This window comes from Anser anser, assembly GCF_964211835.1.
Source record: "Anser anser genome assembly, chromosome: 1".
Lineage (NCBI taxonomy): Eukaryota > Metazoa > Chordata > Aves > Anseriformes > Anatidae > Anser > Anser anser.
This window is the reverse complement of record NC_139720.1, coordinates 92,481,197-92,493,861: the sequence shown is the minus strand read 5'-3', so window position 1 is coordinate 92,493,861 and position 12,665 is coordinate 92,481,197. Positions and strand designations below refer to the sequence as shown.

At 40.1% G+C, this 12,665-nt stretch overlaps 1 long non-coding RNA gene across 1 annotated transcript in view; it reads right to left on the bottom strand.

The window, feature by feature from the left end:
• The window catches only part of LOC310892132, a 75,961-nt gene that overhangs the window by 20,265 nt on the left and 43,031 nt on the right, over positions 1-12,665 (bottom strand). The window contains exon 3 of the long non-coding RNA XR_014577889.1: positions 812-897. This is a non-coding gene — a long non-coding RNA (uncharacterized lncRNA). The remainder of the gene's footprint in view (positions 1-811; positions 898-12,665) is intronic.

Genomic DNA, 12,665 nt, shown 5'->3' with positions numbered 1-12,665 from the left:
TTGCAATAGAATAGAAGTTAGAGGAAAACATTTTATTAAAAAAATATGAAGACTTGAGACCATTTCCTCACAGTGCGGGGAAATCACTCACAGAAAGAAGCCAGGGCTGTAGTAAAGTGTATTCCTCTGGACTGCCAACTGTGAGGGGAAGGCTGCTCACAGGTGGGACCGGGGCATGGTTGGTGCTGGAGAATCTCAGGGGACATGCCACCATTTCTGGCAGTTCTGGTTCTATTGCCTTTAGGGTGACACTTGGGAAAAAAAAAAAAAAAGAGCTTCCAACGACTTTTCACAAATGACTTCATGGCACATTTCACAGACATGTTGATCCTTGTATCCTGGCAAAATTCCAGTTTAGGTAATTGCATCTGCATTGGGTAACTGCATCTGCATAAGCTCACCTAGAGATATCATCTGTAGCATGGGTCAAATCCTACACACGAGCTGCTGACCTCAACTTTAAAAACAGACCCTGAAGTTTGTGTATTCTTAAGTGGTTATTGTGCTTTTTAACCCAAGGGTGACTGTGCTGCTGCTGCCTGCTTATAGTGTGCTGGTCAGTGGAAGTTTGCAAAGTGATTTTACATCCTTCAGGGTAAACAGAGTCACATAATTGTAGTAGGCTCCTTCGCAGTGGACAGAGCTCGGTGTATACATTAGAAAAGTAAAGAAAAGAGAAGTAGAAAATGTTAAAGCTGCAGATGAGAGAAAGACTGAATGAAAGAAAAATGGCAAGGAAGAAAAAATCATTGCACACATTCTGTGTCACATCTACTTGTACTTGCACTTGATTAACGTAAGCGTGGCCTACCTGACTATATCTAGTTCCAGAGAATGGAATCAGCCACTCAAAGTAGTCCCATGTCTCTCTGTGGCGGCTTTAGTCACTAACTTGTTCTTAAAAAAAAATAAAAAAAATCAGAACAGCTTGTATTTGTTCCCTTTTATCACTGTTGTATAAAATGTAACTGATGGCCTTTTTCTTGTTTCCCATGACCATAGTTTGTCATTTTCAGAGCATCCCTAACCTCATCAGGTGGGCAAAAATCTCCTTTGTGGATCCTGATGTGCAGCATTGACCAGAAGCAGCTTCTGAGTTAGTTAGCATCGACAGGACTGAGAAAGTCAGGAGATGTATGAAAGGCAATCTTCAGATTCCCTAAATGTTGTCAGGCATGACTGTATGCACCTGGGAACTTCAGGCATCTACACCCTTTGGAAGATTTAGCATCCAGAATATTTTTGATCCCAGTCGGATCTGTCAGCAGTCCATTCTATAGTTCACAAATAGCAGAGGTATAGAAAGGATCCTAATGTAGTAGGTTGGGCGGTGCTTAATTAAGATCAAGCCTCTGATAACAATGCACATAGTCATAGACCCAAATGCATTCTGCTGATTATTAGATAATTTAGGAGTGCAGTCTCTCTATTCAATAGGAAATGATCAGCAGGCAGTCTCAAAGACAACTCATGCTTTAAGGGGGCTCAGTCAAGCTCTGGAGGTGCCTATGGCCATGGACAAGAGAGTCAGAAGCAAGGATTGTGTTAGGGCAGTGGGCCTCCAGCACAGCATAAGCCACAGAATGTCACCAAGCATAATTGTTTGTGTGCCGAGCCTTCTGGTTGAACTGGAGCATCGCTCTTAAAAAGATCGGCTGGAAAAAGTGCCTGTTTAAAGCCAGGATGTTCATTTTTATTATTATGGTTCCAGCATATTTCCTAAAATTGTTGGAATGCCAGATGCCACTTCGGTGAACTCCAGATGGCGGAACTTTAATCAGTAGTGGGATGTGATTTACTAGAAATGCTCCTTTACAGCAAAAGTGGGTCTCAGGCTTCTTCTTCTTCTCCTTTTTTTTTTTTCTTTTTTTTTTCTTTTGTGTGTGTGTGTGTGTGTTGTTTTTTTGCTGGTTTTTCTAGGCATTTTGGTTTGCTTTTCAGACTGTGCATTTAAAGTTTCTTCGCTCTACAGATTTATGTAATATTTAAGTATTATTATGGTAAGAAAAAGTACCTCAGATCTAAATATTGCTTGCCATGCAGGGTGATGAGAAGTAAAATTCTTCATTGTAAGGGTTACCCAAGAACCTAGAACATGAACCTATCCCGTTTTTTCAAGATGAGAGCCTACTTTTGTTTAGTGCTCACAGCAAGCTTTAAAATACTTTCCTCCACTTCTCAACCTCAGGGTATTGTTTCATATGGTAACAGCATGCCTAGATGTAAATATTTGCATAAGGACTAGGTTCTCTGGTCTGCTTTGTTTTGTGCTGCCTGTAGCTTCCCAGCTGGGGTTCCTGCACTGATGAGAGAGCATAAAATCAAATATAGCTCTCTTCGTCTTTCCCCTTTCCAACCCACTCACAGGAGCACAGCAGCGGCCAGCAGCCAAGGCATGATACACTGCTATCCCCATCCGTCCGGTATTCTCTGTGATCGCATCTATCATCTTTATTCAAGGAGACAGCTGCTGGAGGTAACCCAAAAGATTTGACCACATCTTTGTATTGTGGAAGCATTTCATATTCTTCCTTTCAGCTAGAAGTGCAACCTGATAATAATGGGTCTTATTTCCTCTACGGGCCTAAGGAATAACATGACACTGCAGTGTCACATAAAAAGATAGAGTGTAAGGGTGAAGAGAGCTGATGTGATTCCCTGATTATTTCTCCTTAAAACCTATTTGTTTAACCACCTTTGCTTTTTCTTTTTCTTCCTTCTTTTTTTTTTAACATGTACCTCTGTGTGAGCACAGTTCAGAAGGCAGAGGTGAGAATATAACCTATTTGTGAAAACAATTAGAAAAAAAATGAGGTGCAGTGGGGGAGTCATTTACACCAAATAAATCATAATCTATAGCTCAGAATAGCACAAATAAGCAAAACCAAAGCCATTCTTACAGTTTTCATAATTTTGAGTGCCTTGGGGTTACTCCAACCATGAATTCCTGTGCTTATACTCTTGGTTTCATAGGCTGTATCACGTCTGCTTTATAGAGCTAATTTTAATGTGATTCAGTCAGCTTTCATGTCCATTAAGCAGTGGACACATGGGCTGATGCATAGCCCAGATGCCTGAATACCTGTCTCGTTTCTCAGGTGGGTCCAGAGCTCTGTGATGCCATGGTTGCCCTGGGCATCAGAAATAGCAGCTGTAATGCCGGCCACAGAGCACTTCATTCCCAGAAGCACCTGGGTAGCTGCTGTATATACCCAACATAGATTTATGGAGGGACCAGGAGGGCATTACTTCAGAGGCCTGCTATCCTGCTAAGCTCATTCCCCCTCCAGGTACAAAGGAGCTGTGTCCACATCTGATGGCATATCTCTTAAAAACAACAGCTAGGTTAGAAACATAGTTGAGATCAACTCTATCAAAGGGTTAAAAACAACTGATCTTCCCATTACTTCCTCTCTTCGTTTCTCTTGGATAAACAATAGATCCAGTTAAAGAGAGAAATTCAACAAATTGATTTGGTCTTACCCAATTTTTGTTTTCACTCACCCTCAGTTATAGGGGTCAATGAGCAGAACATACGTTTAAAGTATAAGCAGGAGAAGAGCACAGGATGGTCAGGTCAGACGATTACTATTTTGGTTGAACTTCTCCCTGAGCCTCTGCCTCTCTACCAGCAAAATCGTATGTCATCTTTCATTCTCAAATGCCTCACTGCAGAGTGCCTCATAAAACTTGACCTGCCTCTCTAGGAATGACTTCATGCAGTGCTGAAACACAGCTCCTCTAGGACCTCAAAGTGATGCCAGTTAGGGGGCGTAATGTAACATGAATGAAGAGGGAATTAATATTGGGTTGCCCGATGTGTTTCAGGAGGCATTTGAGTCAAGATTTTGGGCTGGAATCTCCATTCAAGCCAAAAGGTTGATGGGACAATTAAGAACAAGAGGGATTCATGATATCACTTTTACACCTCATCTGAAGTCTCTCATCAGTCCCATCCTTTTTCGAGATATAATTACGTCACTAGTTCAGTACTTACTAAAAATTGCTTTTCACATAATTCTGCCAGGACCTGCAACTTTTTAAGTTTTCCTTTAAAGTTACTGATTCTGACAGTAGTCCTACACAAGTTACCCTTTGCACATAGATAAAATCTCAGCTTTCAGTAATAACACAGTAAAAGTGCACTTTCTTTGTGTAGAGTATCTGCTGCTGCTATACCAGTAACCAGGCATTTATCATATAATCAGATTTTTGCTGAAATATATGCCATATGTGATCAAACGAATGATGAATAAATTCAGAATGCAATTTTAGCTGGTCTATTTTTTGTTCATATTTTCTTCTTAGTAGAGTTGAGTCTTTTTGACCTTGTGAAAAATGGCTGCACTTGAACTAAAAATGTGTTTTATTTCTAGATAATGGACTATGCCAACTTCCTTTTCTTTTTTTTTTCTTTTTTTTTTTTTTTTTTTTTTGGAATTCCGTAGAAACTGTTTGGTATAACAGGACATCTTCTACATCCTTATTTACTTTTTCTTCCTTTCAGCCGATACTCTTGAATATAGCTAAAACTCCAATCTTTACTCATATGTCCTGGCTCCAGCAATTCTTTTTTTGATTTCTGTTGTTTTCTGTGTGGCAAGAACTCTTGCTATCAAGCATTACGTTTAGTTTTCCACTCATGTAGCTATGAGCTAAGAAATTACACCAATTTCTTGAGGCCTTCCGAGCTAAGTGAATTTGGCTCAATCTTTTTCAGCTATCAGCCCTTCCATTATTGTTAGGGAATGCTTCAGTGATATTTATCTGTCATTCTGGTAATGCAAGTTCTTTTGCTTTGATGCTGAGACTTTGAAACCTGGATGCCTGACAACGTAGCACTTCCTCCAGAAAGAGCCTAATTAAAATGTGCTAATGCAGTGACCCTTGGTTCCTTGTAACCCCTGAAGACGTCTCTTATGGATATCTATTTTTGTTGTATGTCAGCTTTCAAAGCGAAAAGGTTTGGATTTAGTCACAGCGTTGTGCAGGGGCATTGTGGAGCTTTTCATAAGACAGCAACCATGCCTCCTTCCAAAGCTGCTTGGGAACAGTGTGCTCTCTATGGCCCTTAGGAAAGATGCAGACTGCTCCCTCCCCACCATGTAGCCAGTGAGCTTTGTGCAGCTGCTTATCAGACATTTTCTGCAGCCTCTTTAATGATCTGATTTGCATGTTTACCTATATTGCGTGAACAGCCACAAACATCAGTTTTCCTAAACAGTGTTTTGGCAGAAGTGAACAGTGTCAGATGGAGACTAGAAATGCTTGACAGAATTCCCTGGGGCAGTAACAGCAGATGTGGGGAGGCAGAAATTACAGCAAGCCTTGTAAGAAGACTGGGCAAGGACCTCTGGGAAGACGGAGGCAGTCTGAGCTAACCAGGGGAGCCTGAGACGGATGCAGTTGCTCAGCAGAGGGGAACCCTCATGCGAGTTTCATGCAGATTGTCATTAGCTTCAGTAACTCCTGGCTTTTCTGTTGGGTCCTGTCATCTTATTCTGTTCCCTCATTAATTTCTCAACTGATTTTGCTTTTCTCTTGCTCGTGTTGTTTACTTCCTACCAATACTGTCATTCTGTTTTCCTTCAGCATAGGATCCCACCGTGCTTCCTGCTTCCATCTCCGTTCTCTGCATTGTCCCTGTTTCTCTTACATTTTTTGAGTCGTTCCTGTCCTTTCCTCTCCATTCATCCCCATGTTTCTCTCCTTAATAATGTTTGATAGCAGCACTGCTCATGACTATCACCTGTTGTACACCAAACTCTGTAGACATGCAAACCCTTTTAGCCCTATTGAAACCCAAAGAATCCTTTGGTACCTGGTTTGAACTTCAGTCCAAATACATTAACTTGCTGGACACACGGTTGATTTAAATATGAAGTAGCTAAGAGCTGCTGGAGGGAGTGCAGGAGGAGTGAGCATCTGCCTGAAAGCCAAAAAAAGGGGGCATAGCATTTGCCAGGTTGTCACTAGGATTTGAATGTAGGATTCCAGGTGGCTGTAGCTTTGGTCATGTTCTCAGTGAACAGCCGTTTTATGTAAAGGTGGACAGCTTCATCACACAAAAGACATAGAGATGACAAAACGTGTCATGCTGAGGCAATTCTTCTATGTCATAAAATAGCAGAATGGTTGCTATACCATTCCCCTCTATCTTAAGCATGTTGGGTAGAAATGTTGTATGACTGTAGATGCTAGAACACCCATGGAAATTTAAGTGATGGTTTAGGGCAATCTGTAGGCTGCTTATATTTCATGAAGGAAAGACTCAAGCACAGAAGTTTGCAAGCATTACGTGTGACTTACTGACAACTTTGACTACAAGTATAAGCTATGCTAAGACACAAGAGCTGAACCCAATCCAAAAGGCAAAGACATACACTATCTGATCAGTCAGCATAGCATGAGCTGTTTGGGAATGTCTCCTGAGACAGTCCTCCACAAACTTTGCTCAAAGACACTGAGATGTTCTCTGCCATGGAGTGATACCATGCACTAAAATGTGTCTAAGTTGTTACTCCTAAAAGTTTCCCCCCAATATTTCTTACATAATTCATTATTGCCTGTAAACCACAGCTTAGAAAAGATACATTCAGTGATGTCAGTTTTCCAGCTGTACTCAGATCTAACTTCTTCGTAGCAAAAGATGTTTAACAGCTCAATCAGGAGAGTAATCCTGTGCCGCACGTGTTGCCTGGCTAGATGTGCTGAAAGGTGGTGCCCCCTTTGATTGGCCTATGCCAGGCATGTTCTAGATAGATCACTTACCTGCACTTCTACATCATCACAGAAAAGTTCAGAAGGGAGCAAAAATTCGTCTCATCCACCCTGTGACCACAAAGGAAGATCAGCTGTATATAACAAATCATATTGGTTGTTTGTCTTTTTTTTTTTCTCCACACTTCTAGTCTATAAGAGGTTGGAAATTACAATATAGTTTTGGTAGTCAATATTTAGAAGAAAATAGTTGATATTTTTCTGATAGAAAGGGAGTGATAACTATTTTAGAATTATGTATTATTTTTACAAAGAACTGAGATGCATTTTTTTTAAAGGGAGAAGTATAAGGGGGCATCATAATAAATAAAATGCATCTAAACTTAGTCAATCACTGCTTAACAGGCTGCTTAATTGTATCTGAGCAAATACTACATTGCAGCGTCTTCAAAAAATGTTGCTCTTTTTAATGTCAGACTTGATTCATTTTGATTTCTTCAAAAGCAGCCATTGATAGAAACTATTCATCTCATTATTTATCAGTGGGTAGGGCTGAAAAAAAATAAAATCACTTAATAAATGAAAGAATTTGCAAAAATTTATGTGCACTTTACTATACATTAGCAAAAAAAAGCTGTTAATATAACTTCTTTTCGCTTGAACCTTTAAGCCATTTATAAGCTACCCCTATGACATTTCAGATCAAGCTTCAAGTTATTGGTATACTCTGGTCTGCCTTCATATGTCCAAAATTAAGAAAAGAAAATTAACTTTGAAGGTTCTTCCCACCTATCAGTAGCGGTGACAGACAGTCTAAGAACATCGTAGATTGGTGGATATTTGAATCTAGCAGAAGTACCCCTGGGGACAGCAGTTTTAATTCAATCTTGAAAGGAATGGAAGATCTCTTTGTTTCCAGAAGAGTGACTGCAGCAAGAAAGCGGAGCTATAGATCAAATACTTAGATTGAACAATAAGTGAGATGATGTATTTTAAATTGCACAATGGTATAATGGTAGGGAGGTGCCAAGTGCTCTTTGAAAAGTGGTTTCAGATGTTTCCTACCCAGAACAATACAGATTTTGGAGACTTCATTTAAAAGCAATCAAAAGGCAAAAGGTCACCGTGCAAGCTGACTAATTGGTCGCCGGCCAGATGGAAACCTGTACTTAGTTCATTTCAAGGACAAGTTACTGCTGGCTAATGTGTGGCAGATGGGGAGTTTATTTTCATGAGTCACAGTGATGTGAGGGCTACATAACTCTTTGTTTTGGGGAGGGTGTCAAGCCTGATCTTGTTTCTCTCATCTGAAGGATAGTCTGTGCATGGCCCGTTAAAAAGATGTGTGTGAATCAAAAGCAAAGATTTCACCAACAGATCCTCTTTGCCTGCAACCTCAAACTCAACTTTCATATGTTTACTGTCAAAGTACTGTATTGGTCTAACCAACTTCCCTCTCCTTTATCTTATTTGGGATGGTGTCTGGATGACAAGTGGTATTTATCGTCATCCACCATTTTGTCACTGTCTCCGTAATGTATGCCATAAATGGCAACATCTTTCCGGAACAAAACCAGAAAATGTTCTCCCTCTCTCTGATTCTTCCCAAAGACCCATTTCTACTAGGAAATCTGCTGGGAACTGCATGGGAGCTTATGAGGAATAAGCCCTAGAACTTCGTCAATTGTATGGAGTGGTAATTAGTGTAATTTGTAAGTAGTTTGAATAATAATAATCAGAAAAAGATTGTTGTGTCTTTGGACACTTTTATGAAGATCCACCCATTCCCACCTTGAATGTTGTCTCTTTTGTACATTTCTTTCCACATTTCCTTCAGCTTTGTCTATATTTTAATTTGTTGAGATCTTTAAAGTAGCTCCACTTTTCTGCGTGTTTTTTTTTTTTTTAATTATTATTTGCCATCAGAGTAGATTCTTTAGCTTCAGGCAAAACATGTGATCTACTCTTTGTCCTTTAGAGCTCTGTAAAGCCTCCTTTCAAGCCTGTTGCTGTTTCCAGTATCCTGGGAACAAAGACGTATTCATGCTTGAAATATCAAAACTTACCAGTTAGTCTTACTTAAAAAGTGAAAATTCAATAATACAGCCAAGATTCCAAGTAAAGCATTGCCTTTATATTTTATTATGCCGGGAAATTATGGAGTTAAGGCCAGCTTTACTAAAATTCAGGACAATAGTCCCATATATGTGTCCAGAAAGCTGTGTCATAAGTTGCATTCACGTTTGGCAACCCTTCTTTCTGATGTGATTCTGGTGTTTTATTTTTTTATTTTATTTTATCCCTGTTTTTTCTTATACAAAAAGTCCTCTAAAACATTACCTAGCAACAGGGCATGCTCTGTGTGTGCTCTGTACAGAGAGCAGCCCTGGGCATACCAAGTTATGTTTACATTGTAGAATGCCACATTCACAAGTATTTTTCTCTGGTGACTTATGTTGTATATATGTTGATATGCAACTTGGTGCCAAGATGGAGAGCTACTCTAGGGAGACGGGTGTCAGCATGAGCTGCTGTATATATAATATCTGGACTAAGTTTTCTGAATACAGCACACTGCAAGCTAGTCAAGGTTTTGAGTTAACTAATTACTGCAGTTATAAAGTAAGTTGCATACTGTTTAGACTAGGATGTAGTTTTGACTAAATGAAGGATAGAAGGATGGAATGGGAAGACAAGAAAGTTGAAGATGAGAACAGGAAGTATTACTTTTTTTTTTTCTGGAAATGCTGTTCTAAAAATTCAAATCTTAATTTTAAAACCTGAATCTGTTCATAAACATAAAAGGAAAATCTAGAAAAACCTCAGTGGCTCTATACACTTTTCTGAAATAAAAATAATTATTTTTTTAAATTTAAATTAAAATATACACTTAAGAAATTGACTATTTTTTAAAGAGATCCTAGAACATCCCACTGCAATCGTAGCAACAAATTGAAAATGCAATGAATTATAGCAGCATTAAGGATCTCTGCTTGGGTGTGTAAACTCTCAAGGTCTAAGGAAATGAATTACACTAAAAAGCAAGATTATACAGAATACGTGTAAATAAGCTGTTTCATTTAACAGCAGCAGAGTTGCTGTTTTTTTGGTTTTTATTTGTTTACTTATGAAAGACATCAAAAAGTGTACTTAAAAAGTCAAAAAAAACCAACCTACACAGTCTAGTACCGAGCTAGCCAGCCTGTAAATGCCAAGCTAAACCCAGGGGAAAAAAATTCAATTCTTAGCTGGTTAGAGGAAGGGGAATAGAAAAAATAATTAAGTCAAGGAAGAGATAAAAATAGACAGGCAAGCTGAAGCAGAGGAACCTATTTTCACTCTTATAATTTCAATATTGTCTGGATTGCTGTAGTTATGAAATTGTCATAAAAGTTGTGAGATTGGGTGGGTTTTTTAGCTGTAAAGAGTTAACTATTTTATGTTGTTATCTTGTTCCTGGGCTTTTAGAAGTGATACCTTGCAGAGTTTCTCTGCAGCCATGAGGTCAGAAACTTACTTCAAGAAGAAAAGATGCATTAGAAGTTATCCCGTAGTCTCATAACTCCACGAGCTGGGAGTTTAAGAAACTATGCCAAATACTGGCAATCTTGAAAATTAAAGAGCAACTGAAACTTTCTCCCTGATGGAGTCTGCAACCCTTCATCTCCACCAGCAGTTGTCCCTGCAGTTCGCCAGCCCAAGGGAAGCCCCAGGCTGCCAAAACATTGCTGATTTGCAGTGTTACCCCAGCGCACAGGTGGATTTTCTTCCGACCAGGGCATGGCAAAAGCAAGGCTTGGCAGAGAAGCAGCCTATGGCTTTTGCCAGCACTTGGAGGGGTGTGGAGCAGGCACTTCTGGAGCAGTCAGTGCATGTGTGAGCACAGATCTCCCCCTGGAAGTGTTGGTGCTCACCTCCAAACGTGAGAATCTGAGCCCTGTTTGCAACACAGAGCAATGTGAGGCAGAGCTGAGACCGCTGCAGCCTCCTCCTACACGAGGCACGTCGCTGGTCTCCTGGGGCACTTTCAGTGCTGGGCTCTGCAAGAGGGTCAGCGGCCTCAGCCTGTCCCGCATCAGAGCTGAGCAGGAAGAGGAAATTGATGGACTGAACAGTAAAACAGCCTTACAGTACTTTAAAAGCCAGCTTTCATCATGTCAGGGGCTCCTTTGGCCCCATATTGATTTGATTGGTCTATCTTCAGCAAAGCATCTGTTTTAATTTACAGCTAATGCTGCAAAGGTTTGAATCCTGAGTCAGAAATTTCCCCTGCTTCCCTCCCAAAATGAGCAAAGTAAATGGAAAAAAACACAGACAAATGGACCTACTCTTTGATTTAAAGATATATTGTGCAAAATCCAAAAATGTTTCTTTGCTATCCCCCTTAGGTCCTCAATGTCTTGTTGTTTTATCAAGAACAAGCATTAGCTGGGGATTTTGATCAGATTTGGGAGGAACTTGACTGGGGTTTGATTCAAAATTTACCAGGAAATTCAATTTTCTGGAGACCAAAACTCATTTGAATCTGTTAAAGAAGAGCTTTGGCCAGAAACATGGGGGAAAGGGGAATAAAAAAGTTGAAGGTTAAAAAAAATAAAAATTGCTCTTGTTTTGTAAAGGATCAATTTGTTCAAAATAAAAGGAACAAGTATCAACAACAGTAAAACAGATTACAAGCCCCAAACAAGCAACGCTGGAAGTCTAACAAGATGTTTATTCAAACCAAGAGACTATTTCCAGGTTGTGGAGGCTTTGTTTGGTTGGTTGGTTGTTTTTTGATTGGTTGTTGGTTGGTTGTTTTTTTTTGTTGTTGTTGTTTGGTTGTTTCTTTCCATGTTGTTTGAGAAAGCAGTTATCTTTTCTGTTTTAGGTCAAGCCAAATCAAAATTAATGTGAGATTTTTCAGGTTAGCAGAAAAAGCAGCAAAACCGTTATTCATATGGGTATATTTTTCTTGTCTTTTATTATAGCAATATCGTTTTTTATCTATTCTGCGTTCAAGCCATCATTCTAATAACTGTTGTTATACCTGAAAATATCTTGAATTTCCTTATCCTGAAATTTTCTCATGCCGAGAAAACTGGTCTTTTCATACCAGCTTTGTTTCATGATGCAATCTGCCTTCTGCTTCTGACCGGCTTTTGGTTTTCAGGGTAGTTTCACTTCTGACTTTGACTGTAGTGGGCCCAGGCAGAGGAATGAAAGGCAAACGTCTGAATTCGCCACAGCAGCTATGACTGCATTGCTGCCCCTTGGCACGGTACCTTCAACTACTCTTCAAACTGCCGAGCCTTAATGAACCCAAAAGATAATTTTAAGGAAAGGTCTCCCAGTACTCAGATAGGTCAGTGGCCCTCTGAGGGGTCTGTGGTCTTTGAAAGATGAGCACAGTGGAGCTGCCAGAGGACGATAAAGACGAAATCTAAGCAATATGAGTGACACTGAGGAAGGTCAATACAGAGATATGAAAAGGGGCACTATGAGCTAATTTGCAGCAAGAGAGTTGACCCAGAGCATAGCTGGACTGAAGACTTTGCTTCCCTAAAATCAAGTCATATATTGGTGTCGAAAGACTAAGCGTGAGGGCAAAGAGCGTGAAAATAAAGAGCTCGAGGAAACTTCTGCCAACCAGCGATGGCTGGCCTGGCCTGCCGAGGAGCAAAGTCCTTTCTGTAGCCGGCATGCTCTACTTGTCTTCCAAAATGTCAGACTGAACCAAAGAAACTGATTTTCTTTCCTGTTGCTGGTGTGTCCACTGAAATTGCAAAGATTTCCAGTGCTTATACAGAATCGTAACTGTGCACAGGCGCTGACAACTCCTTTCTCCAGGAATGAAGTTTAGAGGGAGCAGTGCATGTGGCTGCCCTGAGCTGCGCTGCTGCCACTTAGTGGGGCAGCAGCTGAAATCTCTAACGCAACTTCTTTCATAATACACCAAATGAGCG